At 38.6% G+C, this 20656-nt stretch overlaps 1 long non-coding RNA gene across 3 annotated transcripts in view; it reads left to right on the top strand.

The window, feature by feature from the left end:
- The first annotated feature begins 253 nt into the window (after positions 1–253).
- LOC103879615 overlaps positions 254–20656 on the top strand; it is a 175729-nt gene continuing 155326 nt past the window's right edge. For all 3 annotated transcript variants that reach the window (XR_002518641.2, XR_004180030.1, XR_002518640.2), the window contains exon 1: positions 254–356. This is a non-coding gene — a long non-coding RNA (uncharacterized LOC103879615). The remainder of the gene's footprint in view (positions 357–20656) is intronic.

Raw genomic sequence — 20656 nt, 5'->3', positions numbered from 1 at the left:
CTTGGTTCTGATTGGGGATACAGGGCTGTCATAGAAGTGTAAAATTTATTGAAAACTTTCTTGTAGAAGTTAATTTTTACCTACAGAGCATACACATCTTGTCTGAGAACTTGTTCTAGTGGTCATTTTGCCATCAACTTTAACTTATTAAACAAATCTAAAAATGTTTTTTCTTTGTATAGATAAATTAAAGCAATTAAAAAAAAATGGTATGTCTATTTTTTGTTTGTTTTCATTTATTTGTTTTAGAATGTTGGGGAAAATGGAAGGAGAAAAAAAAAACAATGCTAAAAAGCCTGGAGATGACCACATATGAAAGGACCATGTGTGCAAAGGACTGCTGGAAAATGAATCAGGTAGGAACCAGGAAATATGGTGTTAAGTTGGATTGACCTTCCTTTGGAGAATCTACCAGACACCTCTTATATTTTCTGGGAGGAGTCCCCTTTTTACTCCAGCCATTGCTGGGGTTGCCAGTTACATGTAGGTATAACTTGACAATGCCTCACTTTACATTCACTGTTTCTCACTTTCTTCCCCAGAGTTTCTCCCTTCACTAAGTAGGATACCTGTAGAAATGAATGTGGGCATTCTGGAGCATATGCAAACCTGCAGATGTGAGGGCAATCCTTTGTCAATGGGGTCTGGGAACTGGAAGATAAATGTTTCTCTCTTTCAACTCCTGGGTGAATAATTCTGAGATGTATCCTTTCTTGTCCTCTTAGAGGATCCCAGAGGAATCAAGCCTCAATTGCCCACAGTGGTGAGGAGCTAGATTGGGTTGTGCTTCCCTCTTCCTTTTTTTATTCTTCCCAGTCTCCCCCCGCAGCTCTTTGGGATCATACCTCAAAATAAAGCACCTGTACACCGGACTTTGTCATAGGTTCTGCTTTTGTGGGGAGCCTAGGCTAAGACAGGAGTCAAACAGAAGACATTTTTTGGAAAACTTTTGTGTTAATTGCGACTTTCTATAAATACACTTACCCTGAGATGCTCTCTCCTTGCTGAAAGACCTCCATTAGTTCTTTATGGGCTGAGTAATAAAGACCTAGATCCTTAAAGCAAGACACTTTACACTGTCACCCTGTCTACCTCTTGAACAACTATAAACCAGTGCTTTAATTTCTCCCAAATATACGATTCACATTTTTGCCTTGTGTGTGTGTTTCTCCCAAGGATTAACTCATATATCCTCCTGGAAGCCTTCCTCAACAATTTAGCATGTAACATTCCTGCCTCCTATGCACCCTTGCTACCCTTTTTGTTTGGATTGCTTATTTGGTATGTATGCCATGTTGTCACAAATTATTATTTATCTCTTTATTTATATGTTCTGACTAAACTTCATTATAATCATCTGTGGGAATAGATTGTATCTTATAATTCAATATCTCCAGCGGTACCTCACACAATGCCCTGAACAATAAATGCTACCCGTGCTGAGACTGACATTGTGGTGACATGATCTAAACCAGTGTTTATCAAAATGTATTCATGGGGTATTAATAGGCATTATAAGAACAAAAGTGTTTTATGTTCAATTAACTTGGGAAACCCTGGAAGACTTCTTTGAATCTTTAATTGTTGCAAATCTCTAAGAGAAAAACACAATATGTAGTTTTTCCAAACTTGCTAAGCCATAGACATTTTTTTCGTGAAGCATTTCCTTAGGCTAGTCTCCTGAAAGGCATGTTTAAACTGCTTCTAAATATATTGATTGATACACTACATAGAAATTCCTGGGATCTATGCAGAATGAGGGTATAGCAGGTAGAAGTAGCTCACAGAGAGAAATAATATATGGCATGAGAGAGGCTTATAATATACATGAAGAGAGAAAATATTCACATCCTAAAAATCACTAATGAACATTGATCAGGAATATCTGTTCCAATACCTCAAATATATTTTTGGCATGTACTTAAATTGCATATTTTTCTTTTTAAAATTTTTAATGTAATAAATTATACTAATAGATTTCTTAAAATTGGGAAATGTTGCTTTCTGGAATAAACTTTGCTTAGTTATAGAATATAACTATTTTAACACATTGCTAGATTTAATTTGTTAATATCTGGTTTCAGATTTTAATTATAAGCATTCTAGTTTTCTTATTGGAATATGTTTGTCAGGTTTTGGCATTAATATTATGATAAAACTGTAAATTGAGTTGGGAAGGCTTCTATTGTTGTTCCTTGACTTTAGAGACAACTCACCCACAAACATCCTGAATCGGGTACCATTTTTAATTGTAGAGCTTTTGTGTGTGTGTGTGTGTGTATATATTTCAAATTCTGCAGCTGTTGGGTTGTTTAGGTGTTCTACTTATTTAGTTAATTTGGGGAATTTATATTTTGATAGAACATCATTTGTTTCCTTTAGATTTTAAAGTGTGTTGTCATAAGAAAAGTGGTAGCGGGGAGGGGCTGAGATGACTGACTAGAAGCAGTTGCCATCAGAGGCTCCCACTGAGAGAATGAAAATGGCCAATGAATCCTGCACCGGCAACTGAGGTATCCAGATTCTCTCATTGGACTAGGCAGCGGGCGTGACCCTTGGAGAGTGAGGAAAAGCAGGGTGGAGCAATGCCCCTCCCGGGAGCGCAGGGGAAGGGGAGCTCCCACCCCCAGCCAAGGGAGGGGGTGAGTGATTGTGCTACCCCCCCCACAGGAAACCACATTTTTTCCACAGATCTGTGCAACCCACAGGTCAGGATATCCCCCGTGAGTCCATGCCACCAGGGCCTTGGGTCCCAAGCACAGAGCTGTGAAGATTCTTGGTGGCCACTTGACGGGAGGCTGCCTGAGACTACTGAGTTTCCAGTGGGAGGGTTGACCACTAGCACTGCAGTTTCCTGCTGCCTAAGGTGACTGAGCTCCTGGGGAAAGGGGAAGGAGCCATCACTGCAGCTGCAGTCTGCCGTTTTTCCCCTGCCAGTGCTGGGGAGACTGGATGATTTGGACTCAGGAGGAATTCCCCATGGCACAGCACAGCAGCTATGGCAGATTGTGGCCAGACTGCCTCTCTAGGCTGGACCCTGACCCATCCCTTCTCACTGGGCAGGGCCTCCCTGTGGGAACTTCAGCAACTCCAACCAGGGGTTTACAGACAGAACTCTGATCTGCCTGGGACAGAGCCCCAGGGAGGAGGGGCGGTCTCCACAGATGAGCAAACTTAGTCTTTCCCCCTGCTGGCTCTGAGGAATCCGGGCAGTCCTGATGAGTGGGATTCCCCACAGTGCAGTGCATCCCCTCTGCCAAGGGGCAGCCAGAGTGCCTTGTTAAGGGGTTTCCTGATCCTGTGCTTCCTGACTGGATGAGACCACTCCCCCACTCCCTGCCCACCCACAGGGGTTGCCAGGCACCTTATACAGGAGCATTTCTGCTGGCATCAGGTCAGTCCCCTTCTGGGACACAGCTCCCAAAGGAAGGAGCAGGCAGCCATCTTCGCTGTTCTGCAGCCTCCAGGAGTGATACCTCCAGGTATGGGAGGGACCCAGGCAAACAGGGTCTGGAGTGGACCCCTAGCAAACTGCAGAAACCTTATGGAAGAAGGGCCTGACTGTTAAAAGAAAAACAAACAAACAAACAGAAAACAACAATAACAACTGCATCAACAAAAAAGTCCCTCCAAAAACCCCATCCAAATGTCAGCAGCCTCAAAGATTGAAGCTAGATGAACTCACAAAGACGAGAAAGAATCAATGAAAAAATGCTGAAAACTCAAGAAACTAGAGTGCCTCTTCTCCTCCAAATGATCACAAGACCTCTCCAACAAGGGCATAGAACTGGGTTGAGGCTGGGATGAATTAATTGACAGAAGTAGACTTCAGAAGGTGAGTAATAACAAACTTTGCTGAGCTAAAGGCAGATGTTCTAACCCAATGCAAAGAAGCCAAGAACCATGATAAAACATTACAGGAGATGTTAACCAGAATAACTAGTTTAGAGAGGAACATAAATGACCTGATGGAGCTGAAAAGCACAACACAGAAGAACTTCACAATGCAACCACAGGTATCAATAGCCGAATACATCAAGTGGAGGAAAGCATTTCAGAGATTGAAGACTATCTTGCTGAAATAAGGCAGGCAGACAAGATTAGAGAGAAAAGAATGAAAAGGAATGAACAAAACCTCTGAGAACTATGGAATTATGTAAAAAGACCGAACCTATGAATGATTGAGGTACTTGAAAGAGATGGGGAGAAAGGAACCATGTTGGAAAACATACTTCAGGATATCATACAGGAGAAATTTCCCAACCTAGCAAGATAGGACAACATTCAAATTCAGGAAATCCAGAGAACCCCAGTAAGAGACTCCATGAGAGGATAAATCCCAAGACACATCATTATCAGATTTTCCAAGGTTAAAATGAAGGAAGAAATGATAAAGGCAGTCAGAGAGAAAGGCTATGTCACCTACAAAGGGAAGCCCATCGGACTAACAGTTGACCTCTTAGTAGAAACCCTACAAGCCAGAAGAGATTGGGGGCCAATATTCAACATTCTTAAAAGAATTTCCAACCTAGAATTTCATATCCAGCCAAACTAAGTTTAATAAGTGAAGGAGAAATAAAATCCTTTTCAGACAAGCAAATGCTGAGGGAATTCTTCACCACTAGGCCTGCCTTGCAAGAGCTTCTGAAAGAAGCACTAAATATGGAAAGGAAAAGTCATTACCAGCCTACACTACAAAAATCATTACCAGTCTAACACTACAAAAACACATGGAAGAACAAAGACCAATGATACTATGAAGCAATTACATCAACAAGTGTGCAAAATAACCAGCTAGCGTCATGACAGATCAAATTTACACATAACAGTATTAACCTTACATGTAAATGGGCTAAATGCCCCAATTAAAAGACACAGTACAGCAAGCTGGATAGAGTCAAGGCCTATTGGTGTGCTGTATTCAAGAGACCCATCTCATATACAAAGACACACACAAGCTCAAAATAAGGGATGTGGGAAAATTTACCAAGAAAATGGAAAGCAGAAAAAAGCAGGGGTTATAATCCTAGTTTCTGACAAGACGGACTTTAAACCAACAAAGATCGAAAGGGCATTACATAATAGTAAAGGACTCAATTCAACAAGAAGAGCTAACTATCCTAAATATATATGTACCCAATACAGGAGCATCCAGATTTATAAAACAAATTCTTAGAGAACTATAAAGAGGCTTAGACTCCCACACAGTAATAGTGGGAGATTTTAACACCCTATTGTCAATATTAGATCATCGAGACAGAAAATTAACAAGGATATTCAGGACTTGACCTCAGCTCTGGATCAAGTGTACTTCATAGGTATCTACAGAGCTTTCCACCCAAAAACAACACAATGTACATTATTCTCAATGCCACATAGCACTTACCCTAAAATCAGTCACATAATTGGAAGTAAAACACTCCTCAGCAAATGCAAAAAACTGAAATCATAAGAGTCTCTCAGACCACAGTGCAATCAAATTAGAACTCAAGATTAAGAAACTCACTAAAAACCACACAACTACATGGAAATTAAACAACCTGCTCCTGAATGACTCCTGGGTAAGTAATGAAATTAGGCATTGTATTTTTAGTTGAGACGGGGTATCTCCATGTTGCTCAGGCTGGTCTCAAACTCCTGACTTCAGGTGATCTGCCCGCCTCGGCCTCCCAAAGTGCTGGGATTACAGGCATGAGCCACTGCGCCTGGCTCTTTGATTTTTAAATTGTATTTTGTAGTTAAAGCATACATATTTTGTACATGGTGTGTTTATTTTTTTACATTTATACCTAAGTATTTCTTTGGAGCAATTTTAAATGGCATTGTGTTTTTAATTTTAGTTTTCATACGTCCATTGTTATATAAAGAAATACAGTTGATTTGTGTGTTGATTAAGCTGTAACCTGACTGTACCGTTTTTTTTTTTAAGGGTTATAAAAACTTTTGATCCCAGTTTATTTTGTATATTAAAAAAAGTTTTGTAAATAGGGAGATTTATAGACTTCTTAAATAAATTTTACTTTTTTTCTTTCTCAATTACAACTTTATGAATGTCATTGAAATGTTTTAAACAAGCATTTGCTTTGTGTAAGGTAGATTCTCTCAAAGAGTAGAATAATAAAGCAGCTTTTGTTTTCCATTTTTTTCTGAGTTTTCTTTGATTTTGATAGGGATGTAGAGAAGCTGGTGCCACCCATGTAACAATGTCTGAACTTTGTCAGAGAACTTACCAGAATGAATCTTTTTGTAAAAACCCTGGTGGGAAATAAGTAGTCCTCTTTGATTACTGGGCAGCCCATTGCAATAATACCTAGTTGGCTGGCTGAACTTAATTAGCTTTAGGCGGTATTTTGTTTCATTTTGCTTTTTTGTAGATACTTTGGGATTTTCTACACTGTCCTCACATCTGCAAATAGAAACATTTCACCTGTATTTTATATAATTTTTAAACATGCTAAAAATTTGAAAGAATATTACAATGAATACTTGCATATTCACTTACAATACCCACAATTGTTAACACATGTTGAATGTGTGTGAATGTGTGCATACATATTGGTTGGACATCATGATGCTTTTACTTACCAATTCTTTATCACATATATATTAATTATAAGTATATTCTACTATAGTTACATTCTACTATCACACCTCAGGAAACTAACAATTCCCTAATATCAGCTCATATCTAATCCACACTGAAATTTCCTCAGTTTTTCTCCATGACGTGTCTTACAGTTATTTCCTTCAAACCACGACTCCATGAAGTTTCGTGCATTATATTTGGTTATTATATCTCCTTAGTCTCTTATTTTTGAACAGTGTCACCTATTTTTTTTCCCCTGTGAAAATGACTTTTTGAAGAAACTTGGCCAGTTGTCTTATAGGACATTCTATGTTCTGAATTAGCCTTCTTTTTTCCTTACTGTTATTTTTTGTTTGTTTGTTTTTGTTTTTTTCAGACTTGTTCCTTTATCATTTCTATTTCCCATAAACTGGAAATTAGGTTTAAAGTCTTGGTAAGATTCAAGTTAAACATGTTTGGCAAGATATGTAATAAGTGATGCTTTGTGTTGTGTATCACTTCACATCAGTAAGAACATAACATTAGATTGTCCTGCTATCCGTGATGCTTATAGCTTGATTATGTGGTTAAGGTACTAGATCTTGCCACTGTGTAAAGGTACATCTTTGTCTTTGCAATTACCAAGTAGCCTGCAGGAATGATGCATAAATGCTGTGAAATGCTTTGATGGAAGCCAGTTGATTCTTTCCAGAGGAATATGTTCTTTGCAAAAGAATCACTTCCCTTTTAGGAACCTTTGAAGATGAGTCTCCACCTTGGGGCAGAAGACACGAAGTTTGCAAAAAGATTTCTGACCTTTAAAGCATAGAAAATGTGATTCTGGTGTGCTGAAAGAGAATATTTAACGAATATTCTACATGAGACTAGCTCTATAATTTAATGTAACTATATCAACTAAGGAACATTCTAAGGAATACTTTGAGAGAACAGAGAGTGGGAAAAGTCTGCACCTCAAGATGTGGTCTCTAGGGCAGAAGTCTTTCGAGTTTTGCTCTGTGTTGGTAGCAGATAGTCACCTAACGAAGTAGTGGCAAAGACCTAATGAGACAGGTTTCACTTTGGAGGCTGTCTATTGAGTGAGCATGGTTTTATATAAGGTTTCCTAAAAGAGGATTTGAAGAGTATAATGTTGGTTCGAAGGTGGAAAAAGTTATGCTATTGTCTATGTCAAGTGTCAGAGTGCCCCATGCTCTAGAATTAGTTTGGCACTTTTCCCAGCATTGTGACAGCTCTTAGGTTCAGCCTGGTGTGCTGCTCTGGAGTGAAGGAGGAGGATGCCCAGGGACTTCCTGATGCTGATCCATAGCTTTAGGGTGCTGCTGGAGAGTTGAACCAGAGGTGCCAGGGCAATCAATTTGTTGCCAAAACCATGCCCATAGCCAGTCTTATGAGTGAGCAGAGTGGATGAATTGGAATAGTACTGGGTAGTTCCTTGGTTCAAAATATCTCCCTCCTGGAAATGTAGTGTGACAGGAAATGTACCTCCCTGGCTTTGAAGGAGGACAGATCTGGTTTTACTACTTACTACTAATAATGTGATCTTGGGGAAGTTATTGTTATTTTAGTGTTTAATTTGGGCCAGTTATTGTTTTGTTTAATCTTCACAGCAACCATAGGAGACAGTTGCTATTAATAGTGTCTTATTTATTTATTATAGAGATGGGATCTCACTATGTTGCCCAGGCTGGAGTACAGTGGCTATTTACAGGCCCAGTAATAGTGCACTACAGCCTTAAACTCATGGGTCAAGTGGTACTCCCACCTCAGCCTCTGGAATAGCAGGGACTATAGGGGTGTGCCACTGCACTTGGCTTAATATCTCCACCTTACAGATGAGGACACCGAAGCACTGAGAAGTATGTGTGTGTATATGTGTTCTATGGATCAGGTGTGGGACATGGCAGACAGAGCTGCTGAGGGACCACACCTAAGACGGTTTCCTGACACAAGTAAGGAAATCTTACGGGAAGGGGATAGAGTTGTCTAGTCAGAGGAGTAGGGGGTGAGAAGGCTGTAAGCAACCAGCCAGAAGAGAGAGATTGATGTCTCCAATGGAACCGCAATCCAATAGCTGTCCTAATGGAGAAGAGGAGTCACCATAGAAATAGCAGAAGTGTCCCATGAGGAAAAGAGACAGTTTAAAACTCATTCCCGACTCAGAGAGCATTAACACTAGGCAATTCTGGTTCCTTTCAGGTACAACCTTTCCTGCTCCTTACTAAACAGTACCACCTTCCCCTTTGCCCTACTTCAACTCTGGAGAGAGCAGAAAGCACAGTGAGAAAGCTGACAGGGAGGGAGAGAAGCAAGGAAAGGCACCCAGAGAAGAAGGTGACCATGTCCCTCTTTCCCATTGCAGGCTTCCAGCCTGCAGCAGCCCATGCTGGGGAGGGGAAGAAGCATTCATTCTAAATGAAGTTTCGGGTTTTAATTGTTTGACTGTTATATGGGAAAGGATATTTAAATTATAGAAATAAGTTGGATTTTGGATAAAAATGAGAGGAAGTTTGGATTTGGATAAAAATGTGTGGAATTTTGTGTTTTCATTATCTGATAGGGGCTAGACAATAGACATGCTCTAGATTCATCTAAAGGGAAGAAGAGAATTAGCTTCATGGAAGAGGTTTGAACAGGCAGTGGCAGAAAATGGTAATGTTGTGTACTTTTTGTACTTTTTGAAGTCTCTCTCTTGTAGGATAACGCAGATTCTTCTGGGAGGAATAACAAATTACTCTAGTAGGCTTCAAAACACCAGAATATCTGAGGAATCTCTTTTTCAGAATAAAATTTACCTAGAATAGTGAAGATTCAAAGCAAATAAAAACAGGTTCCCTTCTCTTCACCTAGCTACACCATTACCACCCAATTCAACTAAAGCAGCACTGCCTGTATAGGTTTCATATTTTTAGCACTGAAGATCAAAATTATTGATGTGATGATGATACCTTAGCAAACCCATTTGGCTTGGACATTGTAATGACTTCTGGGGCTTCTTAAACATGTCTGTAAGGAATTAGGTACAAAAGTACCCACTAGGTTTCTTTGTGCTCGACTTCACAACCTTGTTTTAGTGATGGATTGGTTAATCCATGCTTGAGCTCTCCAAGGCAGCCCATGTTTTTCTTGGTCATAGCTACTATAAGAAAGTTCTTACTTAATTGAGCGAAATAAGTAATGGCCGTTCTTTCTTACCTTCTGGTAGAAGAGACATTGGGCTTTTAAAATGCAGAGGCCTTTTACTTTTCCTTTTCTTCTAGTGTTACCCTTGTAGTTTGAAGGGGATAACTTTTCATTCTTCTGGTCGATAGTTCTGCAATTATGAGAATGGCCGTGGTGTCAGGTATCAGGAACAGCAATGTCATAAGTTCTCAGGGAGAGATTAAAAAGTACTTTCATAGATTAAGAAAAATATTCTCAAACACAGTATAAGAAAATGAGGACTCTAGATTTATTGCATTTCCCCTACCTCACCCTGCATCAGAGGATACGATATAAACTGAAGCATGGTATCCTGGAAGGTTTGCTTCTTTTACCGAATGTGTCAAGATGGAAAGCATTAATGATACTTGGTCTGAACACTTTTTAGGTAAATAAATTCCTGATTCGGCTTAATCTCTGAAGCTTCTGGCTTCACAGATCTTTGTATTCTTTGCTCTGACTAAAAGGTCCTCCAATTTCTGTTTGGGAATCCTGAGTTGGGTTTGTTCTTGGCACATCATTTTTTTTGGAAGGCCCAAGTATAGCATTACTGCACCCTACAGTCTACACAGGGTCTGGGCAATGTTTTTGGAAACACAAAGATGATCTCACCCAGTTGGAAGAAGGGTCACATAATAAAATAATGGTGCTTCTCTCAGGCCACTGCACACTGCTGAAATATATTGCTTCTTGACCTTTTGGCTAAGATTCCATGTAGAACAACTAAAATATTAGCTTCCTGTCAGCTTTACCACACTTGAGGCTATAATTTCTGACAGCTGTAAGAGATTGTGTGCTTTGTGGGGGCCCAGATGAGCTGTCTTTGTAGAGGTCTTTTTGTGATAGCTGAGTTTGTCTAAAAAGCATAGATCATAGACTATCCAGTCCAATAATACACATAATGCTTGAATCATCATTGTAATGTTTGTTTGATTTTCCCCTGGCAGAAGTTTTCCAGCCTGGGCTTGAATACCACCAGTGAGGGGTAGGGAACTATGAAGTTGCCCATTCCATTTTTGGCTTAATATTTGTCTGAAGAAGAAAAAGTTTATTCTTGCTGAGCTGAAATCTGCCTGCTTGAAACTCACATTCATTAATCCTAGTTCTCCCCTTCTGGGTCTAGGGACAGTACATTGAATCCCTTTTTACCTATTTTAGTATAGCTACTGTTTGTTCTCTAAATCTTAGCTTCAGGTTAAATAATCTAGTCCCTTGAACAGGTTCTTTTGCAATTTGGATTCAGTTTCTCAAGCATATCCCAAAGATACTCTAACATATGTACCCAAAGCTGAATTCAGGACTAAGTTATACACCTTCTCATTCTCAATGTTACACTTTCTTAGAGCACTATCAAGTGCCGTTAGTTTTTTTTTGGAATCATATCACATGTTAACACACACTGACTGTTAGTTTTTTTTTGGAATCATATCACACTGTTAACACACACTGAGCTCATTATTAATTAAGATTCCTAAGCCTTTTACATACTTGCTGTTACTAAACTTGCAAGATTTATTTTTGAACCCACGTTTAGGATCTTGTACTTATTCATCCTAACTTTTATTACATTTAGCCATTGCCCTAGCCTCTCCTAAATCTTTCTGAATCTTGATCCTTTTATCGACAACATTTGCTGTCACTCCTGGCTTTTTATCTATAAATTTGATGAGCATATTGTCCATGTTTCTATCTTACTCATTGATGTTAGAAGGACAGAGCTAAAGTCAGAGGGCAAGTGAAAATGGAAATTTCAGTCCAATAATGAAGTAACCTCACTTTTTAATATTAATGAGCTCCAGGTCTAACCAGTAGAACAAGCCTTTGTGTAGTGAACCTGGTATGGTGGGAGAAATTGTTCATGTCTCAGTAACTTTCACTCTTAACAATACGGCTTCTTAATTTAAAAAAGAAGAAAGAAATAAAAGGCAGCATTTAGGCCGGGCGCGGTGGCTCATGCCTGTAATCCCAGCACTTTGGGAGGCCGAGGTGGGCAGATCACGAGGTCAGGAGATCAACACCATCCTGGCTAACACGGTGAAACCCCGTCTCTACTAAGAAGTACAAAAAGTTAGCCAGGCGAGGTGGCGGGCGCCTGTAGTCGCAGCTACTTGGGAGGCTGAGGCAGGAGAATGGCGTGAACCTGGGAGGCGGAGCTTGCAGTGAGCCGGAGCTTGCAGTGAGCCGAGATTGCGCCACTGCACTCCAACCTGGGCGACAGAGCAAGACTCTGTCTCAAAAAAAAAAAAAAAGAAAAAAAGAAAGAAATTAAAGGCAGCATTTAAAGCAAAAGTAAGAAAACACCCACTGGCGTATAAAATTTTTAAAAAGATAGCCAATATTTCGTTTGAGGCTCTGGTTACTTCCCCAAACTTGAATTGTTCTTTTTTATTTTAAAAACAAAACCAAAACCAAACTAACAAAAACCTTAGTGCAGAATAAACTTTTCAAAGTTGAGTTTTTAGAAACAATCATCTGGTTCATTTAATTGATGGCTAAAGGTGTGGTTTTGTTTAAACTACCCCGTATGTAGGTTTTTAGCCCCTCCCCTTAAAATTAATTGCCACAATTCTTGACAGTGACAGACACATATATGTGAGAGATGGAAAGGAACTTAATCTCAGTTGGTACACTCTGATGGAATAAAGAGAAGTGGGCTTCAGAAGATAAATGTGAAGGATGAGTTGAATTTTCCAATTAGGAAAGGATCTAGCATGACTCTCCATGTTAAAGATTTCCAGATAAGTTCAAGAGGAAAAAACTGAAGCTAAATTTCACAAGGAAGTAATAATTCACTTCTGATTAATGACTGTCCATAGGCAATGCTGCCAGGACAGACAAATTGCAGCACTGCATTCCAGCTCAAAGCCAAAACAAAACAAACTCCTTTCATCAATTGGATACTTAAACCTAGTTTAAAGTACTCTAATGAATGAGACGCATGCCAGTATGCATGATCAGTAATGGGGTCATCCTACTTTATTTTCCTTTTGTTTATGCAGTGTCATAGTTACATTTCTGGCTATGTTTTATGTTGTTAAGACCTGGACTGCAAACACATTCGTACTCAAACTGTTACAGGTTGTTTGTAAAATATTTTGGAGTGTAGTTTGTTATAACTTTCAACCCTCCTCTGCTACATGCACATAACACACCCACCCACCCCCCGCACACTATCCTCCTCAAATAGTCACAATATATTTATTAGTTATTAGCCTTGTCTAGCATACATACTGTAATTATAATTCACTTGTAGCTGAATATTGTTTTTGTGAAGCATCATCTATCCTTAAAGTTTTTTGTGTTGTTTTGTTTTTTTTTTTTGGACTTTTAAGGCTTAAATGGTCAGTGTGACATATAGATGGGTCATAAATATCCCTATCCCCCTATACCCTCTCTGCTTTAACCATAGTGAACTCCTTACATATCTCCAAATGTATTATGATACAACCTTCTCCAAAGCTTTGCCTATGTTCTTCCCTTTAACTGGCTCAATAATTCCCCTTTCTCTGGCTCAATAATTCTTACTAACTCTTGAAAATGAAGCTGATATACTGTCTTAGTCCATTTGTGTTGCTATAAAAGAGTATCTGAAGCTGGGTAATTTATGAAGAAAATAGGTTTATTTGGCTCGTGGTTCTACAGGCTGTACAAGGATCATGTTACCAGCATCTGGTTCTGGTGAGGGCTTCATGGCAGAAGACAAAGAAGAGTGGGTGTGTGCAGATCACATGGGGAGAGAAGAAGCAGGAGAGAGAGGAGGGAGTTTCCAGACTCTTAAACAACCAGTTCTTGCAGGAACTAATAGAGCGAGAACTCACTCATTACCTCAAGGACAGTGCCAAGCTGTTCATGAGGGATCTGCCCCCATGACACAAGCACCTCCCACTAGGCTCCACCTCCAACACTAGGGATCGAACTTCTTAAAAAAATTTTTTTTAATTTTTAATTGTTGTGGATACATAGGTATATATATTTATGGGATACATGAGATGTTTTGATAAGGCATGCAATGTGAAATAATCACATCTGGTGTATCCATTCCCTCAAGCACTTATCCTTTGTGTTACAAACAATCTAATTATATTCTTTTAGTTATTTAAAAATGTACAATTAAGTTATTACTGACTGTAGTCACCCTGTTATGCTATCAAATAGTAGGTCTTATTCATTCTTTTTTTTTTTTTTTTTTGAGACGGGCTTTTGCTTTGTTGCCCAGGCTGGAGTGCAATGGCGCGATCTACCTCCGCCTCTCAGGTTCAAGCAATTCTCCTGCCTCAGCCTTCCAAGTAATTGGGATTACAGGCATGTGCCACCATGCTCAGATAATTTTTGTATTTTTAGTAGAGATGGGGTTTCACCATGTTGGCCAGGCTGGTCTTGGACAAACCCCCAGTGTATATCTTTATACATTTATCTTTGAGCAATTGTGTATTTCCATAAGATGTCTTCCTTCAATGAGAATTGTCTTCAAAGCTATTTTTATTTTTTTAAGACAGAGTCTCACTCTGTTGCCCAGGCTGGAGTGCAGTGGCGTGATCTCGGCTCACTGCAATCTCCGCTTCCCGGGTTCAAGCGATTCTCCTGCCTCAGCCTCCTGAGTAGCTGGGACTACAGATGCGCGCCACCACGCCCAGCTAATTTTTGTATTTTCAGTAGAGACGGGGTTTCACCATGTTGGCCAGGCTGGTCTCGAACTCCTGACCTCAGGTAATCCACCCACCTCGGCCTCCCAAAGTGCTGGGATTACAGGCTTGAGCCACTGTGTCTGGCCTATTCATTCTTTCTATTTTTTTAAAATACCCGTTAACCATCCCCACCTCCTCCTCAATCTTCCACCACCCTTCCCAGCCTCTAGTAAGCATCTTTCTATTCTCTGCCTTCATGAATTCAATTATTTTGATTTTTAGATCCCACAATTAAGTGTGAGCATGTGATATTTGTCTTTCTGTGCCTAGTTTATTTTCTTTAACATAATGATTTCTAGTTCCATCCATTGCTGTTGCAAATGACAGGATCTCATTCTTTTAAATGGCTGAAGAGTACTCCTTTGTATATATGTACCACATTTTCTTTATCCATTCATCTGTTGATGGACACTTAGGTTGCTTCCAAATCCTAGGAGTGCAGATATCTCTTCTATAGTCTGATTTCCTTTCTTTTGCGTACATACACAGCAGTGGGATTGCTGGATCATATGGTAGTTCTATTTTTAGTTTTTCGAGGAACCTCCAAGATGTTATCCATAGTGGTTATACTAATTTACATTTCCACCAGCAGTGTAAGCCCTTTTCTTCGTATCGTTGCCAGCATTCGTTATTGCCTGTCTTTTGTATATAAGCCATCTTAACTGGGGTGAGTTGATATCATTGTAATTTTGATTTGCATTTCTATGATGATGAATAATGTTGAGCACCTTTTTCATATGCCTGTTTGCCATATGTATGTCTTCTTTTGAGAAATAGGCATTTCTATCCAATCTTTTGCCCATTTTGATCAGATTATTAGATTTTTTCCTCTAGAGTTGTTTGAGCTCCTTATACATTCTAGTTATTAACCCCTTGTCAGATGGGTAGTTTGCAAATATTTTCTCCCATGCTGTGGGTTGTTTCTTCACCTTGTTGATTGTATTGTTGCTATACAGAAGCTTTTAAATTTGATATTATTCAATTTGTTCATTTTTGCTTTGGTTGTCTGTGCTTTTGTGGTATTGCTCAAGAATTTTTTGTCCAGACCAATGTCTTAGAGATTTTCTTCAGTGTTTTCTTTTAATATTTTCACAGTTCAAAGTCTTAGATTTAAATCTTTAATCCATTTTGATTTGATTTTTGTATATGGTGAGAGATAAGGGTCTAGTTTCATATTTCTGCATACGGATATTCAGTTTCCCCAGAAGAATTAATTGAAAAGACTGTCTTTTCCCTAGTGTATGTTCTTGGCACCTTTGTCAAAAAATGAGTTCACCATAGATGTGTAGATTTATTTCTGGTTTCTGTATTCTGTTCCATTGGTTCATGTGTCTGTTTTATGCCAGTACCATGCTATTTTGGTTACTATAGCTCTGTAGTATAATTTGAAGTAATGTGATTCCTCCAGTTTTGTTCTTTTTGTTTAGGATAGCTTTGGCTATTCTGGGACTTTTGTGGTTCCATATAAATTTTAGGATTGTGTTTTCCATTTCTATGAAGAATGTTATTGGCATTTTGATAGGGATTGTGATCAATCTGTAGATTGTTTTGGGTAGTATGAATATTTTAATAATATTGATTCTTCCAATCCATGAATATGGAATATCTTTCCATTTTTTGGTGTCCTTTTCAATTTTTTTCATCAGTGTTTTGTAGTTTTTATTATAGAGCTATTTTACTTCTTTGGTTAATTTCTAAGTATTTAATGTTATGTGTGGCTATTGTAAATGGGATTGCTTTTAAAATTTCCTATTCACATTGTTCACTGTTGGCATATAGAAATGCTACTGATTTTTGTATGTTGATTTGTATCCTGTAACATTACTGAATTTATCAGTTCTAATAGTTTTTTTTGTGGAGTCTTCAGTTTTTTCTAAATATAAGATTATATCATCTGCAAACAAAGATAATTTGACTTCCTCCGTTCCAGTTTGGATGCCCTTTATATCTTTCTCTTATCTGATTGCTCTAGCTAGGACTTCCAGTACTATGTTGAGTAGCAGTGGTGAAAGCAGGCATCCTTGTCATGTTCCAGATCTTAAGAGAAAAGACTTTTCCCCCCCATTTAGTATGATATTAGCTGTGGATCTGTCATATGTGGCTTTTATTATGTTAAGGTATATTCCTTCTATGTCCAGTTTTTTCAGGTCTTTTTGTTTTTTGTCATGAAGGGATGTTGAATTTTATCGAATGCGTTTTCAGCATCAATTGAAATGATCATATGGATTTTGTCCTTCATTATGTTGATATGATGTATCACATTGATTAATCTGTATATGTTGAACCATCCTTGCATCCCAGGGATAAATCCCACTTGGTCATCATGGGATCTTTCTAATGTATTGTTGAATTCAGTTTGATAGTGTTTTGTTGGCGATTTTTGCATCAATATTTATCAGAGATATTGACCTGTAGTTTTCTTTTGCTGATGTGTCTTTGTCTGGTTTTGGTATCAGGGTAATATTGGCCTTATAGAATTAGTTTGTAAATATTCCCTCCTCCTTTATTTTTTGGAATAATTTGAGTAGGACTGGTATTAGTTCTTCTTTACTTGTTTGATAGAATTTTGTCAGTGAAGCCATAGGGTCCAGGCTTTTCTTTATTGGAATACTTTTTATTGGAGCTTTGATCTCATTGTTTTTGGTCTCTTCGGGTTTTGTATTTTTTTATGGTTCAATCTTGGTAGGTTGTATGTATCTAGAAATTTGTTCATGTCTTCTAGATTTTCCAATTTATTGACATATAATTGCTCATTAGTGTCTACTAATGATCATTTGAATTTCTCAGAGATCAAACTTCAAAATGAGGTTTAACAGGATAAACATCCAAACTATTGCATGTGCTTTCCAGGAAGTTTTTCCTGATTCTCAGCTCTTATTCATGTGCTCTGTGCTTATCATTTACATATCAGATATCACACTACAGTATAAATATTAATGTACTTCTTTATCTTTTATTTAACATTGTATACCTGTATATCCTGACATTTATAATAGGTGCTAGTACTATCTGAGACATAATAGGTACTCAATAAATGTTATCAATATTTTTTTAAAGCAGGGTTCTTTCTTATTCTCCAGACTAGAATAGGTGGTTATATTGTATAGTCTCATAGAGCACTGAATTTCTCCTTTGTAGCACTTACCGGATTTGTAATTATGTACTTGTGTAATTATTTGATATCTACCCCTTCCCTAGTTACAAGCTCTGTGAGGACAGGAACCATGTCCTTTTTTCCATTGTTCTATTTCTGTTCCTGGAACAGTACCTAGCACATGCTATATACTCAGTAACTATTTGTTAAATCAATGACCAATTGAATGAATGTGTCTCTGTGAGATAAATTGATGAAGGAAGTGGTGTCTCAATGTTTTAGTTTAATGGAAGGAGTTGCAAAGGGGGAGTGTTATTAAAAAAAGGGTGAGACTGTAAGAGAATTTCTTGAAACCCAAACTGGGATATTAAAGATATAGTGGGTAGAAGGCAGCAGGGGTGAGGATGGGAGGGAAGGACAGGGAAGGACAAGGGCCTGATAAGAGGAAAGTGTATGGAGAGAAGGGTTTATACCCTAAGCTACGAAGGTGGGTCACTGTGATGAAGGCCACAGGGAAGTGGGAGGCAGGCAGGAGAGAGTGATAAGGTTTACCTACCCTTGGGGTTCCAAATAGGACTTTGGCTTAAAGATATTTTTTCATAGTCTCAGTAGCTCCCCTTCCAAAAGAGCATGGCACTGTAGAATTTTGCCTTTGATATCCTACAAATCTGGTTCCAAAATGCAGCTATAAGGCTTACTAGTTGTCTGAATTTGAGTAAGACATTTCACATTTCTGAGTCTCAGTTTTATCATTTGTTTTATTTCATTAATTCCATATTTTTATTTATTTATTTTTAAACTTTTAAGTTTAGAGGTATATGTACAGGTTTGTTATGTAGTCAAACTCATGTCATGAGGATATGTTCTACAGATTCTTTTGTTACCTAGGTATTAAGCCTAGTACTCATTCGTTTTTTTTCCTGAACCTCTGCTCCCTCCTACCCTCACCCTTCAGTGGGTCCTATTGTGTGTTGTTCCTCTCTACGTGTCCATGTCTTCTCATCATTTAGCTCTCATTTTTAAGTGAGAACATGTGGTATTTTGTTCTTGCGTTACCTTGCTAAGGATAATGGCCTCCAGCTCCATCCATGTTCCTACAAAGGACATGATCTCATTTGTTTTTATGGCTGCATAGTACTCCATGGTATATATGTACCACATTTTCTTTATCCAGTCTATCATTGATGGGCATTTGGGTTGATTCCATGTCTTTGTTATTGTGAATGGTGCTGCAACGAACACACATGTGCATGTGTCTTTAGTATGGAATGATTTATATTCCTTTGGATATATACCCAATATGGGATTGCTGGGTCGAATGGTATTTCTGTCTTTAGGTCTTTGAGGAATCACCACACTGTTTTCCACAGTGGTTGAACTAACTTACACTCTCACCAACAGTGTATAAGTGTAGTTTTATCATTTGTAAGAAGAGGACAATCATATTTATCTTGAAGAGTTCTGCGATCAAATGAGATAATGTTCCTAATGCATCTAACTCAGTATCTGGCTCAGAACAATTACTGAGCAATGGTAACAGTTATTAATATTAACCAGACTTAACCTTTATGAAACTTAAATGGTTCTATTCTTGGCCCTAAATTGTTCAGTATTTTAAATCAACAGTTTGAAGCATTCTTATCAAATTTAAAGATGAAACAAAACTGAGAAAAACAGCTAATATGTTGGCTGACAGGCCAAGGAGCCATAAAAATCTCAACAACCTTGAAGGATAGGCTGCAACCAGTATGATAAAATTAATCGGGATAAATTTAGACTCTAACTTTTGTGTTTAAAGGATCAGCTGAAACCAGACCAAGGGAGACTTTGTTTAATAGTTTATAAGAGAAAGAGAAAGGCTCAGGGGTGTTAGCTGACTGTCAGCTTAACATAAGCCAACTGAGTTAAGGCTGCCAAAATGCTAATGTGACCTGAGGTCATGTGATGGAAATAGAGAGTCCAGAAGGAACGAGATAATCATCCAAGTGTCCTTGTGCTGGTCAGACAACATCAGGGAAGTTGTGCTCAGTTCTTGGCCTGAACTTTACAAATGACAGATCTACAAAAAGGTTAATAAGAGGGACAAAGTTCTGGAAATCATGTCGTATGAACAATGGTCAAAGGCACTACAGATATTTAGTCTGGAAAAGAGGAGACCAGTCTGGTGTAGATTTGGAGTGGAAAGTGGGTGGTATGGAGCATGCCACAGCCTTGAGCTATTTGAAGGGTTTTCATTTGGAGGAGCAATCAGACATGTTCTGCAGTATTTCAAAGGATGGAAGAAACTTTATGACTAGAAATTGTAAGGAAGGGAAACTGTGGTCAGTATATGTTAAAGTATACTCTTTATAGATGTATCTGCTAGCATTTAAAAGTCTCCACTGTGTACAAGGCTCTCTGCTGAGATCTTCTTATATATTATTTAATCCTTACATCAACTCTGTAATATGGGTATTATTATCCTCATATAGATGAATAAACTGAGGCTTCGATTGACTAATTGATTTGCCTAAAGCTACACAACAGATTAAATGGTAAAGCTGGGACTCTAACTCAGGTCCTGTGACTGGAAACCCTGTGATTTTCAGCCCAGTGGCATATTTCTCAGAGGGCTTCCTGAGACACAGGACTTTCAGTGCTAAAACCAGAACAGTCCATGACAAACCAGAATGGATGGTCATCCTAATTTTATGATATGTTCCTCTGCAGCCCCAAGATGGAGACCTTTGATGCCTGGAAAGCTAAGATTATAGCTCAGCGCCTGGCTTTGGCTCAAGTTTCAAAAGGGTTTCCAGAACATTTAACTACTCAAATATGGAAATGGTCTGCAGTAAGTGGCAGTGAGCTCCCAATTCTCAGATGTAGTAAAAATGAAGCTGGATTCTACCTGTCAGAATTGTTGAAGATAAGAATTCTCTATTGGACTTTGTCAGTGAAGACCATTTCCGTAGTTTTTTCTATCACTGCCATTCTGCATTTCGGACAGAGAGGTGTCCTTTCTTGGATCCTGAGGTGATCCCCCAGTCTCTTTTTATTTATTTAAATTTAAGTTCCGGGATACATGTGCAGAATGTGCAGGTTTGTTACATAGGT

This window comes from Papio anubis, chromosome 19, assembly GCF_008728515.1.
Source record: "Papio anubis isolate 15944 chromosome 19, Panubis1.0, whole genome shotgun sequence".
Classification (NCBI taxonomy): domain Eukaryota; kingdom Metazoa; phylum Chordata; class Mammalia; order Primates; family Cercopithecidae; genus Papio; species Papio anubis.
This window is presented reverse-complemented; position numbering and strand designations above follow the sequence as displayed.